Here is a 5,824-nt window from a genome sequence, read left to right as displayed (position 1 = left end):
TGCATATTGATGACACTGTATCAATTAATAATACCAAAATTAAGATGGTGCTTGCCACCTGCAGTTCTTGTAAATTTTTGTAGCAATTATATGTTAACATATGTGAGCATATCTACTGCACAATTAAGCAGGAGCATCATTTTATAGTTTTTAAATCAATCAGTCTGGTTAAGATATATCAGTCCATTATAGCTCTAACCTCCACTTTCAATAGGAAGACTCGTATCTAATAGGAAGACCCACTCTGAGCTTTTCCAAGTCCCTGCAGTGACTCAGAGTGGTCACTTCTTGCTGCTCAGTTTTGCCCCCCTTCAAGTGGCGCCCAGGGCATATGCCCTACCTGCCATACCTTAGATATGCCACTTAACAACCCAACTCTAACTAGGATTAGGTGACACTTTATCACAGTGGAATACAATTCTGTCCTCATAAATTCCCAAACGGCAGCACCCACAATGTGCTGCTGGTGATCAGTTGGGGTTGTGGTTTCAAATGGTGGTAGTGCTGGAAACCCATTGTTACTCTGATAGCAAAAGTAAGCTTCCTTCTCCCGTAGTCTCCCCAGACTTGCACCAGCAAAAGAGCTGGCACAGATCCAAGGAGACCCATTGAGGCTGCAGAGGTTTGCTCCAGGATAAGGGAACAAAAGTTTTCTTACCCTGAGGAGACTTGCATGACTGCCACATCGTTGCAGTTGCATCAGTGGGAAGGGATTTATTTTGGATTGGGTCCTAAGAAATGTAAACATTCAGAATTATACTTCTAGGGCCACGACCTTAGGATAGTCATCTGTGGCTTGCTAGATTCCAGTACTGCCTTTTTGCAAATGTCAATTCCTTGATTTATCATAGACTCGGAAAATAATGTTTTAAAAATAGTTCTGAAAATAGCATTGATGGTCATTTTAATCATTCATCCTAGTCTCTACTAATGTCAGTTGTCCTGTTGTCAGAAAAATTACAGCTTTTAAGATTCCCTCCCAGCCTTTTTATCCCCGGAAACTTTTTCAGTTCTGGGAATTGAGGAGGTCAGGCAAAAATTAGTTAATGGCAGTAAAGGTTGAAACTGAAGAAGGTAAAAGGCTTATTAGTATGCGAAAATGCAAATTGTCAACATCATCTGTCAAAATATGCAAGTGTCCTGAAATCAGTGACTCATATGTATTTTTTACTCTTCTCTGTTAAAGACAAGAAGTAACTTCTGAAGCTGGTTTTATGACTTTTCTTATGTATACATTTTTCTTGTTGATGGCATTTTTTTATCCATTTGTGTGGGAAGGTGAAATTAACATTTGCTGTAGAAATCTAATTCTGCTTAGTGTATTTATATCCCTGTACATATGGTGCTTTATTTATTGTTAAGTAATAAAGAAAAAAGATAGCTCTCCTTCATTTCTGGGGCTAGAAATATCTGTGACTAACAGCATTCTCCTGTAAATGCTTTTGGGGAGACATTAATATGTAACTTATTGATTTTCAGAATGCCTTTTAATATTCCTTTAGATTTTAAAGGAAGCATGACGAGCTAATCTCGAGCACATTTTTAGTGTAATGGAATACAATTTCACACAAGCAGAGCTTTGTGTGTTCTACCATGATGCCATGCAAGGGTAAAATCTTGGGGTCAAACTAATTGTTGCATGTGGCCCAATGGGGGTTTATAGACAAGGTCTGTAAAATGTGAGGAAAACACAACAGAGAGTAGGGGGCTATAGTATGTTGCTCTTATCCTGGTTTTAATCCTGATTACCGGGGACCCTGCATCCACTATTAGTAGTGCTGGGGGATTAAAGCAAAACTGAGTTAAAGCAAAGAGGTTTACTGGTACAAAGAAAGAACTGCAGCCATCATTAGCCAGGCAGAAGCAAAAAAGACAGGAAAAACAACCCAAGGAGGAAGCTATTAAGATGTAGGGAGAGAAGCAACCCACAAGTCTACCAACAAACTACCAGTAAAGTCCTTCCATTGATGGAGGCCAACATTTGCACACTTGCTGACCATATAAGGTCCTTCCTTGCACATGCCCGATCTCGTCTGATCTCGGAAGCTAAGCAGGGTCAGACCTAGTTAGTACTTGGATGGGAGACCGCCTGGGAATACCGGGTGCTGTAGGCTTATACCATAGTCTTTCGAGACTGAAGGTTGCCAACCACTGAAGGGGGTAGGGGGCTCAGTTCACATTCTGTTGCTCCAGCAAGACTTTGTAAATGAAAAACCTTCAGCAGAAAGCAGGTGTTTGTTTTTTTCTTCATTAAAAATTGCACCCTGGTGTGTGTGTGTGTGTGTGTGTGTGTGTGTGTGTGTGTGTGTGTGTGTGAGAGAGAGAGAGAGAGAGAGAGAGAGATTCAGGGTTGGGGAGGGTTGGGAGGGTGGCAGTTCTGATCTGAGAGAGGGCAGGAATGGCAGAGGACCCAATCCTATCCAACTTTCCAGCACTGGTGCAGCTGCAATGCAGCCTGGAGGTAAGGGAACAAATGTTCCCTTACCTTGAGGAGACCTCTGTGACTGCCACACCACCAAAGGATGCCGCGCACGCCCCATTGGCACCGCTGCACCGGTCCTGGAAAATTGGATAGGATTGGGCCCTGTCTTGACCCACTTTCCCTCTCAGAGCTTGACCATGTAGAGGAAAAGGTAGTTTTGAATTCAGTGCAGTTAGGTCACTTGCAAACTGCCCCTACTACTCGAGAAACATTACCTTTGTCTTCATCCCAAAGTACCCTAGTACAATTTTGTTAGCATATAGCAACATATGTAGATACACATATATAGTTGTGTTGACGCTTAAGCACTGGTTTTGCTAGGCAGCTGATTTTGATATTCTAACTTACTTGAGAGGGATGTGCGCTGAGTGACTTGTACCCTGTAGCTATAATGGCATCCTGTCAAATCAGTTGGTCAAGCCTATCTCATGAGTGTGAATAAAAACCCATCAAGTGATGAGTAAAAAAAGACCATCATGTGATGAGGAAAAAAAAGATTTCCTTACCCACTTATTTATTTATTAATATACTGGCAGTTAAAAGAAAGAACATGTTCATGTTCCTGAGTAAATCTTTCCACACTGTAGGTGATGGTGACAATTCCTCCTGCTTTATTGCCGAGCGAGAGAGTAAACAGCTTGGATATACAGCATATCTATATGCTACTTGTTAATAAGCAGGGAAGCAAATAATAAATATTCGACTGTTTGATCACCAGTTTTTTAATTAATGTTTTGATGATCTCCAATAAGAATAAAAGTCAGGATGATAATATTGAGTACTGGCAACAGAGAAAAGATGCAATGATTTTTTTTTTTCCTGATTAATGTGACAGGTAAACTATCATATCATCCAGGTTTATACCAAGAAAGAAAGGAAGTGAGAGAAGAGGGGGGTAGTTTAAATCTTATTGTTTTAAATAAGACCACTTAATTCAAACATGTATCTAAAAAGTTCCCAATGGAGAATAAGGCATGCAACAATTCAGGGTTTAGGAGTATAGTACTGTGGTTTGCTGACAGCTTTTCAAGAATTCACATGGAGGATTTGATATTTCTGATGCTTCTTGTTTTAAAAAGCAAATACAGAACAGTCCATTGGAATGAATGCGTGAACAAACATGACAGCCCCTCTATGTTTTAGGCATTGGGAAGCTGTGGAGATGAACCTGGGGAAGTGGTTCAAGTGTTGGACTAGGACCAGAAAAACCCAGGTTCAAATTTTCCCTCAGCTCAGGAACTCGCTGGGTGAACTTGGGCCAGTCAGTCCTTTTGGTCTGACCTACCTCACAAGGTGGTAATGAGGATAAAATGTGTGTGTATGTGAAGAGAAAGAGAACTAGAGATGATAACTTGATTACAGGTTGGCAACCTTCAGTCTCGAAAGACTATGGTATCGCGCTCTGAAAGGTGGTTCTGGAACAGCGTTTAGTGTGGCTGAAAAGGCCGATTCGGGAGTGACAATCCCTTCCACACTGGGAGCAAGTGCAGTCTGTCCCTGGTCTGTCTCCCTGGCTATGGGCCTTCCTTCTTTGCCTCTTAGCCTCAGACTGTTGGCCAAGTGTCTCTTCAAACTGGGAAAGGCCATGCTGCACAGCCTGCCTCCAAGCGGGCTGCTCACAGGCCAGGGTTTCCCACTTGTTGAGGTCAACTCCTAAGGCCTTCAGATCCCTCTTGCAGATGTCCTTGTATCACAGCTGTGGTCTACCTGTAGAGCGCTTTCCTTGCACAAGTTCTCCATAGAGGAGATCCTTTGGGATCCGGCCATCATCCATTCTCATGACATGACCGAGCCAACGCAGGCATCTCTGTTTCAGCAGTGCATACATGCTAGGGATTCCAGCACGTTCCAGGACTGTGTTGTTTGGAACTTTGTCCTGCCAGGTGATGCTGAGAATGTGTCGGAGGCAGCGCATGTGGAAAGCGTTCAGTTTCCTCTCCTGTTGTGAGTGAAGAGTCCATGACTTGCTGCAGTACAGAAGTGTACTCAGGACGCAAGCTCTGTAGACCTGGATCTTGGTATGTTCCGTCAGCTTCTTGTTGGACCAGACTCTCTTTGTGAGTCTGGAAAACGTGGTAGCTGCTTTACCGATGTGTTTGTTTAGCTCGGTATCGAGAGAAATAGTGTCAGAGATCATTGAGCCAAGGTGATAACTTGATTAATCTTGAGGATAGGGCAGAACAGAACCATAAGCATTTAAGTACTATGCCAAAAAGAAAAGAAAATCAGCTTGTGGTAACTTCAGAGTTTTTTGCCCATGCAAGAGAGACATATGTTGTCCCTTGCTTGTGTGTAAAGGCCATTCAATGTTACATCAAACAGGGCAGTGAAATTCTCTACTGGACTACACAGATCCACATACCAGACCACATGAAACTCTGGGTGCAATCCAAACCCACTTTCCAGCACTGGCATAGCTGTGCCAGTGGAACATATGCTGCATCCTGCATTTAGTTGGGGGGCAGACACAGAGGCCTCCTCAACGTATGGCAATGTTTGTTCCCTTACCTCGAAGTTGCATTACCCTTACGTCGGTGCTGGAAAGTGGGTTGGGATTGCACCCTGTGTGTGTAATCTCATCCATGTAATTTTCCCCTGTGTTCCTGCTCATGTTTCAATTCATGTACCATATGTGGTGGTCTAAAAGGAAGAAAACACAGATGAGAAATAAGAGCAGGAACAAGAACACATAAGGGACACAAAATAAGAGGTTTGGGAGAAGGACTGAGAGTTGTGCAGAAGATTGAATGTCTCTAAAGGCACAATCCTAACCAACTTTCCAGCTCTGGCATAGCTGAAAAAAAGCCCCAAGGTAAGGTAACAAACATGCCCTTACCTTGAGGAGCCCCCCTTGACTGCCTCTCCACTGCAAGATGCAGTGCATGGCACATGGGCACGGCTATGTCAGCACTGGAAAGTTGGTTAGGATTGTGCCCAAAGTCTGACTGCTAGTTCAGTCTTAACAAAGCCCTGAGAATCATGTTATGCTGGAAGGTTGGGAGTTGATACTGTGCTATTCTATCCTGCTACAGAAGCTCAGAGCCACATGTTACAGCTTCTCCCCAGAAATATCACCACTCTAGAAATTGAGAAAATGCTGCTCTGGGGAAAAGCAACAAACTTTCTCTCACATGGATTCTCATTCCATCACTTTCTTTTTTAATCCTATCCTTTCTCCAGGAAGCTCAGGGCAGTTTACAAGGATCTGCTCTTGGTTCCCACAAGAACCTTGTGAAGCAGGTTAGCCTGGGAGAGACTCACCGTCCCAAGACCACCTGGCAAGCTTTGTGACTATGGGGGATTTGAACCTGGATTTCCACAATTCTAAGTTCAACATTCTAG

The 5,824-nt window shown here is 43.1% G+C and overlaps 1 pseudogene; it reads left to right on the top strand.

Moving 5' to 3' along the window:
- Window positions 1-1,998: 1,998 nt before the first annotated feature.
- LOC136650189 (5S ribosomal RNA) lies at window positions 1,999-2,114 on the top strand (annotated as a pseudogene).
- Window positions 2,115-5,824: the final 3,710 nt, after the last annotated feature.

Source organism: Tiliqua scincoides, chromosome 4, assembly GCF_035046505.1.
Source record: "Tiliqua scincoides isolate rTilSci1 chromosome 4, rTilSci1.hap2, whole genome shotgun sequence".
In the NCBI taxonomy this organism is placed as follows: Eukaryota; Metazoa; Chordata; class Lepidosauria; order Squamata; family Scincidae; genus Tiliqua; species Tiliqua scincoides.
The sequence above is the reverse complement of the archived record's forward strand: the minus strand, read 5'-3'. Positions and strand labels throughout refer to the sequence as shown.